This window comes from Rattus rattus, chromosome 13, assembly GCF_011064425.1.
Source record: "Rattus rattus isolate New Zealand chromosome 13, Rrattus_CSIRO_v1, whole genome shotgun sequence".
Classification (NCBI taxonomy): domain Eukaryota; kingdom Metazoa; phylum Chordata; class Mammalia; order Rodentia; family Muridae; genus Rattus; species Rattus rattus.
Window position 1 is genome coordinate 39,961,750 of NC_046166.1, and position 12,199 is coordinate 39,973,948.

Genomic DNA, 12,199 nt, shown 5'->3' on the forward strand with positions numbered 1-12,199 from the left:
AGAAGGTATCTGTATTCGTGGTTATCTAGGACTTGAGAGGACAAAGGATGGGAAAATGATAGATAAAGATGATGGATAAAGGCTTTCTTTGTGGGCGCATTAGTCGGCTTTATACTGCGGTATTGGTTGCTCTTCTGTGGCTAGCATAAAAGATTGTGACCAAAGCAACTTAAGGAGAAAAGAGTTTCTGTTTGCTTACAGTTCCAGAGGACTAGAGTCTGTGATAGTGAGGAAGTCATAACACAGCAGCAGGAACAGGACCACATTTTATCTGCATACAGGAAGCACACAGGCAGAACAGGAAGTGGGGCGGGGCTATAGTCTCAAAGCCTGCCCCTAATGACGTATTTCCTCCAGCAAGCCTCCACTTCCTAGAGATTCCGTAACCTCCAGACAACAGTTCCACCAACTGAGAACAAAGTATTCACGTACATGAGCCAAGGAACTCGTTTAACCGCCACAAATATCCGAGAGGCCAATTTCTGAAGGGAAAAGCCCAGAGTTTTAAACTTAGACAGTCACACACACACAGCCCACAATGGGTTGGTCCTATACTTTGAGCCTGTGGTAGCTTATGTGGCAGGAGTGTATTGAAAAGCAAGACTGTTCACACCGTGACAAGGAAGCCAAAGAGGCAAAGAGAAGAGCCCAGAATCCCACAAGGCTCCTAAGGTCATATCCCTAGTCTAAAAACCTCCTACCAAGCTCTGCTTTTTAAAGGTTCTACCACTTCCCAATATTGCCATGCTGAGCCACACAAACCTTTGGAGGACATTTAAGATACAAGCTATAGCAGAGGCCAGTAAAGAGTTCCCTAAAAATTTGAAGTCAGAAAGGTACCTCACTGGGAATGAGAGAGCCAGCTCCTGAAAGTTGTCCTTTGACCATGAATTGTGTTGTGGCACATGCACAGTACACACACACACACACACACACACACACACACACACACACACACAAACTTTTTTAAAAAATTGACCATCTTCATGGTTATAATCCTGAATAAACAAAAGGTTCACCATGTTATTTAAAAGCGTTCATTTTATTCATGAACTGTTGTAAAAATTTACTGTAGATATCACGACAGTTTTTGCTTCTAAACACTTTGCAAAGTATTTCTTAAAAACTGTTTGTTGCTCAGGGTTCCAGAAGTGTATATTTTCTCCATGTGTCGTGTGTGTGTGTGTGTGTCTGTCTGTCTGTCTGTCTGTCTGTCTGTCTGTCTCTGTCTGTCTCTGTTTCTCTTTGTGTCTCTCTCTCAATCTCTTACCGTCTCAATCTTTTTCTGTCTCTGTCTCTCAACCTCTCTCTCTCTCTCTCTCTCTCTCTCTCTCTGTGTGTGTGTGTCTGTCTCTCTCTCTGTGTGTGTCTGTCTGTCTGTCTCTCTCTGTGTGTGTCTGTCTCTATCTGTCTGTCTGTCTGTCTCTCTCTCTGTGTGTGTGTGTGTGTGTGTGTGTGTGCAGGCAGACATGTATATCAGTGTGTTATTATCAATATAGGATCATATCTCCAATTCTTCTCAGTCTCAAGAGCCTACAGTTTATAAAGATCTTCCATACATAGAATGAAGATGCAGTGTGGAGACCCTCCCAAAGGGCCGTTGCACCACCCACCTCCCTGGCAAGAAACTTGGTGTGCAAATATCTCAGCTCTTGCCAAGGACATGATCAAAGATGAGAAGAGTACAATGTTCTCTTCACAGAGAGAGCATCTCTGACCCTGGAATCGTCTTTCTGCCATTCGTGTCAGCCAAGAGAGCAATGCTGCTGGCTAGGAAGCCATGAATTGAAGAAGGTTAGAGACATTCTACTGCATGGAGTGTGAATGAGAATCCCTACAGAGACTGAGCACATGCCCTGCACTGAGCCATGGCTGGAAAGCAAACTGCTAACTCTTCTGATTCACAGCAAAGCTGCTCTGCTCATTCTGTTGGTTGTCTTCTCCATTGTGTGAGTCAGGATGAGAAGCCCTTCCTCTGACTACAGCTCCCAGTGCTCACCGATGACTAGGAGACTTCGCCTAAGAAGCCATGAAGATGTGAAGAAGCAATTTGACAGGAAAAGGCTTAAGTTTTTTTTTTTAATTGATTCCAAGTAAATACAGGCTAAATACCCTCAACTTAGGAAAAAAATCCTTGGTAACACAAATTTCAATATGTTAGCTCAACAACACTATTGAGAAATGCTATTGCTTGATCTCACAAGAAAAGTGTTTTAGTTAGGGTTTCTATTATGAAGAGGCACCATGACCATAGCAACTCTTACAAAGGAAAATATCTCACTGGGCTGGTTTATAGTGTCAGAAATTTAGCTCCTTATTCTCATGGCAAGAAGCGTGGTGGTGTGCAGACAGACATGGTGCTGGAAAGGGAACTGAGAGGTCTACATCTTGATCTGCAGGCAGCAGAGGGAGACTGTGTGTCACAGCAGGCTTAACTTGACATATGAGATGTCAAAGCCTGCTTCCACAGGGACACACTTCCTCCAACAAGGCCATCCTCCTAATAGTGCCACTCTCTATGGGCTAAGCATTCACACACATGAGTCTATGAGGGCCATTCTTATTCATTCAAGCCCGAGAAGTAACAATCAAATGTTTGTGGCTGGAGACAAGGTTTATTCAACATCTTCAAGGAGGAAATGCCCTTCTCAGACCCCTTTGATTGCAATATATCTTTTCTGCACATTCCCAGAATTCCCCACAAATCACTCAACTGTGGGTGATGTAATGAGTGTTCATTATCATATTAACACAATCTAGAAGCACCTGAGAGACAGGCCTCTGGGCATACTTATAGAGCACTGGTTCTCAACCTTCCTAATATTGGGAATTTAATATAGTTCTTCAGGTTGACGAGACACATCTCCCCAACCATAAAATCATTCTCATTGCTATTTCATAACTGTAATTCTACTTTTATGAGTTGTAATGTAAATATTTGATATGCAGCATATCTGATATATGACCCCTATGAAAGGGTTGTTTGACCCCCAGAGGGGTCATGACCCATAGGCTGTGAACTGCTGATGTAGATAAGATAATAAAGTTAATCATGTTAATTCTGTGTTAATTGTGGCAGGAAGTCCTGGACAGTGTGAATGGAGTGGAGACTCAGGACAGCAGCTTGCTCCTGTTGCTCCCTCTCTGTCTCCTGACTTTGTAGGATGGGACCAGCCGCTTCAAGCTCTGGCTGCCTTGGTTTCTCCACCACTGATGAACTACACTTTGAACTATGAGCAAAATAAACCTTTTTCTCTTGGGTTGTTCTTATTTCTATCACAGCAATAGGAAAAGAAGGTAAGACAGATAGTGGAACCAGGAGGCGGGTCATGGCTGTGATAAACCTATGCCCATCACATAGGTTGAGAACCACTGCTCTCTAGGTATGTCCAGAGGCCATCAAAACCATTCTGTGACAGAAGACAAGACTATGGAAAGGAGTTTGGACAGTGGGAGGCTGAGATTACGAGACTTTAGAGGTGAGCAAGGACTCTACTAGGAACTAGGCTAGGGACAATTCTTGTGATACTTTGATGAAGAATATGGCTTCATTCTGCCTGTGTTCTGAAATCCTCAGTGAAGATGGATTTAGAGATAATGGACTCATTTGTTTGACACAGAAAAATCTCAAGTTAGGGGAACATTCAGGTTGGGAAATTATCTGAGAAAGCAGATATAATTGCTGAGGAAATAAAAGCCACCAAAGTGAACAGTCCTTGCTACGCTGGGATGGTAGGAAAGGTGTCCTGGGGCAAACCTCTACCATAGGAGGTCCCTCTCCTGAAGATCCACACTCATTTAGGAAGGAAAGGGTTCCCTCAGCCACAAACGCAACAGCCTTAGAAAGTGTTTGCGCCCAGGGTTCTCTTGTTAAGGTGTTTTATCACAGCAATGACAGGAAACAAATCAAGGCAGGTGATAAAGAGACATGGATCTGGGAGATGCTCCAGGAATTCTCCTTATTCTCTGTTCTATGACTTTAGGATGTTAAAAGCATAGAGCCCGAGGACATAGCTCAGCCAAGAGAGTGCTTGTCAGGTAAACATGAGGACCTGAGTTTAAATCCCCAGAATCCATATCGAAATCATGTTCGTGGCACACATCTATCTATAACCACAGAACTAGAAGAGGCGTAGGCCAAAAACAAATGGATTCGGGCTAACCTCGGAAACTGAGCTCCAGGCTCAGTGAGAGTCCCTGTCTCAAATACAGGAAGGAGAGTGGTTGGATGTCAACCTCCATGGACATCTCTCTCTCTCTCTCTCTCTCTCTCTCTCTCTCTCTCTCTCTCTCTCTCTCTCTCTCTCACACACACACACATTGAGGACATAATGATTGTGAGAACATCTTCCCTTTCTGATGGTTCAGCATATGCACATTTTGTTTCATGTACAAAGTTATTTTGTTAATTTAAAATTATCTCCAGGAGATCAGTATAAATTATTTACAAAACAGCATTAACTTTGTGTTTAGACTTGTTTCCCATTCCCAATTATTATGGAGTTTATGTGAGATTCAAGAAAGAAAGAAAGAAAGAAAGAAAGAAAGAAAGAAAGAAAGAAAGAAAGAAAGAAAGAGAGGGAGGGAAGGAAAGGAAGGAAGGAAAGGAAGGAAGGAAGGAAGGAAAGGAAAGGAAGGAAGGAAAGGAAAGGAAAGGAAGGAAGGAAAAGGAAGGAAGGAAAGGAAGGAAGGAAGGAAGGAAGGAAAGAGGAAGGAAGGAAGGAAGGAAGGAAAGAGCTGGACTCCAAAGTTCTCCCAGGCCTTTTAGACAGAGAAAAGTCACACTGTAATAAGCTTGGTCTCCAGATTACTGTTACTGGTCAACATTATTTACTTTTGTATATCCATTTGCAGATTTGGTCTGTGGGTATAAAGCTAACTGAAGTAATCTCAAAGGTTCCAGAACACTTGGCAAGTTTCTTTCATCAAGAAAATCTAACGGTTCCTTTTCCATCATAAACAAACCAACAAAAGTGGACAAAGCTGCAGCATCCCCACTAGTATCTGGCAAGTAGCCAGAGCGTTTGAGAGCATCAGGCATTCCCGTGGTGGAGTGTACTCTAAGGTACCAGCAGAAGGGGGGGTGCTTTTGAATATTTATTCTCATGCCTTAAAAGTCTCCAGGATTGCTGAAATTACATTCCCACATTGAAATCCTTGTTATTTGTTTATGGACAAAAAGGGCTTATCTAGTTGGAATCAAACGTAAAGCCATATGCAACTGATTTTCTGGTATTAATATTCTGTGAAATAAGGTGACATTAGAGAGGGATTAGCTCCCTCCGATGCACGATTTTACATAAATGAATGCCTGATCCCGTAGTTTCTCAGCAGAGCTTCGTAGCTGCAAATCACAAACGCAGCATCGGATCCCTTGCCCCTCTTCCTGTGTGCCCTAAACAAACAGTAACCTTGAATCACGATTTCATTATTGTAGACAGCAGAATTCCATCAGCTATGCAGAGCACCAACAATGTCAAAGTTATGAAGGAAGTCTAAAGCCAAATTCTCAGTTTACCCATTTCAGGCCAAAATCTACAAATCCAGCTTCTGAATACCCAAAACGTCATAAATATCCAGGGCCTTGGAGTCTTTTCTCATGCTCAAATGAAGAGCTACGTCTCGCTTTTTAGACTAAGTTGTGAACTGCACCTCATAAATAATGAGGTATGTCACCGAAGGCCAAATCGTCATCTTTCCTTTAGTCTAAACAAAATGTCCTGGGAACGGACCTGGGAAGAAAGATGCTTGGAGATGTGTGGAGAAGCTCAAGAATATATGTCTGCGCCTCTCCATAAATACACTTCTATCTACTGGTAACTATTGCATAAGCTGTGTGTTATATCACACTGGAGGCTTTTTAAGAGGTGATTTTTCACACGCATGTAAGTTGAAAACAAGACATTTTCTGTACCCAATAAGTTACTAGCCTCTGAGACCTATAAAGGAAATTTTGAATTGACAATTTTCTTCAGGAAAGCTCTGAATGAAGAAGCCTGACAAGAAATAAGTGAATAATATTCTCTTCTGTGGAACTATTCAATAAATCCGGTTCCCCACCTCTAACTAAGATGTATAGGTACAATAAAGATAAGTAGCATTGTCTCCTCCCAGACATATTTTACATAGACCCCTGCTAAGTACCAGGTGCAGTCCAATTTCCACAATAAGTGGATTGATAAAGTCGAGCGTCTTAATGGTTGATTAGTTTATACTTGAAGAGTTAAAAGAAGTTTGTATAACTGATTATTTATTTTCAGTCTGTTTGTTTTAGATGGGATGCTCTTACATAGTCCAGATTGGCTTCAACCCTGGTGTCCCACTGCCTTAGCCTGCTGAGTGTTGAGATTACAGCTGTGGGCCACCATATCTGGCAAGACATAATTTCATAAGAAAAATTGTCCTTTGAAAGCCAGGATCTGACCTGGGGTGGAAAGCAGGTCTATAAAAATGCACCCATTACATTGTGTTAGCAGTCAACCACACCACAAACCCACAGTTAAATGAATGGATAATTCTGAAAAGATAAACCTGTAAAAATAAATAAACGTACAGCTCTTACAGACCAAAATAAGACATGCTAAGGCTGGCAAAACTTTAATATTGGTCTATTTTATTTTATGTATGTGAAGGTTTTCTTCTCACACATGTATGTACTCCATACACACCTGATGCTCACGGAGGACAGAAGAGGTGTTGGAGCCCCTTGAACTTGAGTGATGAATGACTGGAAGCCACCGTGTGGATGCTGGGAACTGAACCCAGGGCTCGGTGAGGGCAGCAAGTACTTTTAATCCATGAGCCACCTCTTCGGCCTCCTGAAGAATTTTTTAACTGAAGTTGCTCACTAGTTCTTCCATCCCAAACACCAGACGCCCAGCAGGACCACCTTAGCGCGCGAATCTTTGTGTATCAATGTCCCGGGCCTGTTCTAGAACTGGAGACCTAAAGAGGCTGAAAAACTTTGGCTACGAATGAACACCTCTACATATGAGTGACACCAAATGGTCTCAGCAGGTTATATTTTTATAAACATATGCACACACATCAAGATATATGTAACATAGTGATAGAAGAAGAGGCCATGAACTGGGGAAATGGGGGTGTCCAGGAAGAATTGGAGGGGGACAGGGGAGAGCAGAAATAATAAAGTGTACTTATTTACAAAACTCTCAAAATAGATGTTATCATTTTTTTTAAAGGAGTGCTATCCCCTCACACTGAGATGAGAGCTTAGAACATTTCCTTCTGTGTGTGTATGGTTGCTATGATCGGATCTAAGTCCTTACCCATGCTGGATGAGAATCCTAACACTGAGTTACATCTCTAGCACTGTTCTTTTTTTCTTTCTTTTTAAAAAATTTTATTTAATGTATGAGTGCTCTGCTGGTTATACATCCACGGGCCAGAAGAGGGCATCAGATCCCCTTATAGATGGTTGTGAGCCATCATGTGGTTGCTGGGAACTCAGGAAGGACCTCTGGAACAGGAACAGCTGCCCTCAACCTCCAAGCCATCTCACCAGTCCCTGATCTTTTGTTTTTCCTTCTTGAGACAGGCTCTCACTAAATTTCCCAGACTGGCCTCGAACACCTTGTAGGCAGGGCGAACAGCTTGTGATACTTTCTGGCACCTCCAGATCTCTTACGCTATCAACCTGTACGATTGTGACTCTGAAGAATGGTCACTAACGTGTGTCAACTTCTAGTTCATCCAGGCTGAAAACCATGCAATAAGTGATTTGCTTCAACTGGCCCCCTCACTTACTTCCCTCCCAATTCTTCACTCCTGAACCTGATATCCTGCCAACATCTCCCTGAAACAAGTAACATTATATCTTCCCTTTGTGTACCAGAGTAACAGGCAGCTCTACTCCAAAGTGCAGGCGTCAGCACACAGGGCGGGGGGGCCGTGGAGGGGGGGGGTGTAGGAGACATGCATTGTGTTTTCTCCATCATTTGGGTAATGGATACATTGAGACACTTGTCTTTAAATCACACATAGCTGTTATTTCCCACAGCCTGCACATGGAGGTCAGAGGACACCTTGCAGGGTTTGGCTCTCTCCATCCACCATGTGGGTCCTGGGGATTCGAACTCTGGAGGTCAGAGTTGGGAGTAAGTACCTTTAGCTGCCGAGCCATCTTGCTGGCTCCTAGCTGTTGTACACACTGTGTCACGTTTTAGTATGACGCAATTAAAGCCGCCCTTAACAGGGTTAGCTCCCTTTTCTTATCTAGTCACATCACTGCTTCCCTACCATGGGGCACACACGGATCTGCTGGTTTTCTTAATCACTGCAGAGAGCTGAAGCTTCTAGATGTCAAGCCACCCATCACATCAAATTAGGCAATATTTGCAACAGAGCACAACTATGTGCCGACCGTTTGAGCGGAGGAACCCATGGCAGAACCAGAGACCTGAATGTCACCCAGAGGCTTCTCAGGATCGGCCCTCTCCACTACAAGTCTGGCCGTGGCTTCAGCTAATTAGAAAGCACACTTTAACCTTAGAGCTGTTTTCCTTTCTTGCAAATCAACAGCTCTCGTCAGCAGGTTTTCCCAGCGGCCCCTCAAACACTCTGGCCAACCTTCAAGCACTATTATAACATGAATTATAATAAGCAACCAGTTTGAACTTGGAACTCCAGGCCCAATATTCAAATTACTTTTTCATAACAACGTGGAAAATCATATTTATGTCACAGTAGCTTTTGAAGTGACAGTGTAACCTGTGACTCTATGCAAATGAAACGCATGTGCATGGAAATCTTAGTTTCCACCCTTAATTTAATTTTAACTGCAGGGAAACTGGTGTCTACCCAGAGGCAACTGTAAAAGCACTCTTCCCTAAAGTTGGTAGGTCCTCTTCCTGTCCATGCTTTTCAGAGCCCCTAATGGTTAGATGATAAATACCACAAGGAAAAAAAAAATCAGTCTCCTGGGCAGGCAGACAGAACTACGGAAAGTCAGTGTCGCTGTAATAGAAAATCTATCATTAACTGGGAAGTTTCCAGTGACTAGAGGCAAAGGAAGAAAAAAAACCAGCAAAAACCAGTGCGGAATCATTCCAGACTTCTTAAGAATAATTGGAGCCAGAATTAGGAGTCATGGATGTGTGACAACTACATGGCCTTAAAGTAGCTGTTAAGTCACAGGACCATAAAGGTCAAAGGTAAGCTAGAAAAGATTTAACTCAAATATCCTTAGGGAGCTCTGGTGCTTGGAGGGTAAAGGGCTCTCTCAAGGTCGTTCAGTAGGCCTTGGACAAGGCATGGTTAGAATTGAGGCTCTAACATCTTCTTAGACTCCCTGCTTTGGAAACGAGACATGGGATGAAGTCAGACAGTCTTAGTCTGTGTACGCAAATCCCAACTGTTTACTGGTTAGTGGCTACTCGGGTTAGTGACATTTACTCTCCATCTGTCTGTGGTTTAACATCGAAATGCGAATGCTTTTTCTCATTGAAACCGTATCTTGTTCTTTCTGCCATCTCTCGCCGTCACCATGGTGTGAAAGAATGTTCTGGCAGATGCTCGCAAGAGCATCAGCAATGCTGAGAAGAGAGGCAAACGCCAGGTCCTCATCAGGCGGTGTTCCAAAGTCATCATTCCATTCTTAACTGTGAGAATGAAGCATGGCTTACCTTGGTGAGTCCGAGATCACTGATGATCACAGAGCTGGGAAGATCACTGTGAACCTCACAGGAAGGTTGAACAAGTGTGGAGTTATAAGCCCTAGATTTGATGTTCAACTCAAAGAGCTAGAGAAGTGGCAGAACAGTCTGCTCCCATCACGGCACTGTGGGTTCATTGTGCTGACAACCTCGGCTGGCATCATGGACCATGAAGAGGCAAGATGAAAACATACCGGAGGGAAAATCCTGGCATTCCTTTTTTAGATGTAAAACATAAATAAAAAACATCTGTGGACTGTGAAAAAATGAAGAAACAGTCTCTCACAGGTAATGGTGTCCACTGGTCATGTCTTGCCTGCTGATTGTATAGATACCCGCTGTTTGGAGTTGAGAACCAGCAATCAAGGCTGTTACGGAGATCATCATCAATTTTATATCCATCAATGGAATAATTTACCTTGCATAAATGTTTTTGGGGTAAGGATTGATCTCAGGTGGTAGAGTGCTTGCTTTGTGTGCCTAAGTCTCAGGGCTCACTTCCTAGCACCAACGGGGAAAACATCACGTAATGCCCAATAAGAAAGCAGTACACACCTACGATCCCACCACTTAGGAGCCTGAGACAGGAGGATGGTCATGAGCCATGCGGTCAAGCTACATTGTGAGTTACAGGTCAGCCTGGGCTACAAAGAGAGAGCCTATCTCAAAAACTGCATGAACAGAAGAAGGAAGAGGTATGCACACAAGTGTGTGTGTGCATGCACACACACACATGCACACACACACATGTACACACACATGCACACAGATGCACGCACAAGTGAAGAGAACAATATAACAGCGCCTTCGAGATGAGACATACCGTTAACAAATGGTCCAACAATTGCACTTCTCCCATGCAACTTTCTCCTTAATTAACTGGGAACTTATAATACGTCTGAGCCTAAGCCCCAAAGAACTAATACCTGGGATTTTCTACAGATATTTATAAACAACCCAGCAGAGCCAAGGTGAAAAGGATGTGTTCATCCAAAGATGAACTAGTACACACACACACACACACACACACACACACACACACACACACACACTGGAGGGTTACTCCCTCTTTAAAAGCAGTGGAAGAAAAGATGGTAAAGCACAAAATCTCTAGAAATGTCTTCTAGACAACAACAGCTTGACCACAGTTGCTAACATAACCACTTTGGAACTCAAGAGTGCTGTAGGCCTGCGGTTTCCAGGGTAAAGCTTGAGCGGCTGGCTAACTAATTTTGGCCAGCGTCTCTTACTTCTCAGCATGGTACCAGCTACCAGTCTCCCACCTCCAGGCCTGAGGCTGACAGCTGCATAATGCATAGAAACCAAGGGACATGAAAGACCCAGTTCCCCAAATACACAGAGTCTATGCTGATTGCTGGCTGCTCATTGTGATCATGAGGGGGTGAATGGAAAGACTGTGGCCAGTGCTGCTCTGATCCATGGTGTTGCAAGCCCCTCCCCTTCTGGCCATAGTGACTTCCAGGGGACGGAAGAAGCCTCCCCCTTAGCCCTTGGTCCCCATCACTTCTCTCTTTTCTCCTTCTAAGTCCTGGTATTAATCACATTAGTACATTTGAAAGCAACTGAATATATGGGAAAAATACAAAGTGACCATACTTGCCCAAGTAAAGGCACACATCGGGTCAATCTTTGTCACAGAGATGAACCACAATAAAAACAATAACAACAAAATACACATCCTGCTAGGCACAGTGGCACAAGTGTTTAGACTACCCAGAGCAGAGGCAGGTGGATAGCTGTTTGAGGCTACCCTGGTCTATACAGCAAGTTCCGGTCACAGCTACGCAGTAAGAGCCTGTCTTGCTAAAAATTACAAGATACAAATGATTTTTTTTGAACAGCAAAATGTGGACAAAGGTGAGACTACGATTTTTAAAACTGCGAGGAGTGGGGAGATGGCTCAGCAGTTAAGAGTACTTACTGCTCTTCCAGAGGACCCTAGTTCAATTCCCAGCACCCACATGGCAGTTCACAACAGTCTGTAACTCCAGTTCCATGGGGATCTGATGCCCTCTTCTGATGTTCATGGGCTCCTGCACATATGTGTACTTATATGTGTTCTCAGGCGCGCGCGCGCGCGCACACACACACACACACACACACACACACACACACACACAGTTAAATAAGTATTTTTTTTAAAGACTCACCTTATTGATAGGTTCAAAAACACAGTTTTCAGTTAAAAATAAAATTGCAAAGCAAATAAAAACCAGGAAAGTATATGATCCATTCTCTGGCTTGTGAGAGGCCCTTTTAAAAACCTCATGAGGTAAGACCCATGGCTGACCCATGAAGTAAGACACACACTTTCATCACAGACTCAATCTCAAAGTGCCTGGGAAGACTCCTCTAGGCTGACTAGTATCAGTAGAGCCGGGAGGGTTTATATAGGCTGCTAGGGGAGAAACAACATTAGTGGTCTTACTCAGTGATAGAACCCGCATGCTGTAATCCTTGCCTGTCGGGCAAGATGTACCTCCTGATGGAATCGTGGTATGACC

At 43.5% G+C, this 12,199-nt stretch overlaps 1 pseudogene; it reads left to right on the forward strand.

The window, feature by feature from the left end:
- Window positions 1-9,496: 9,496 nt before the first annotated feature.
- Window positions 9,497-9,899, forward strand: LOC116914737 (annotated as a pseudogene).
- Window positions 9,900-12,199: the final 2,300 nt, after the last annotated feature.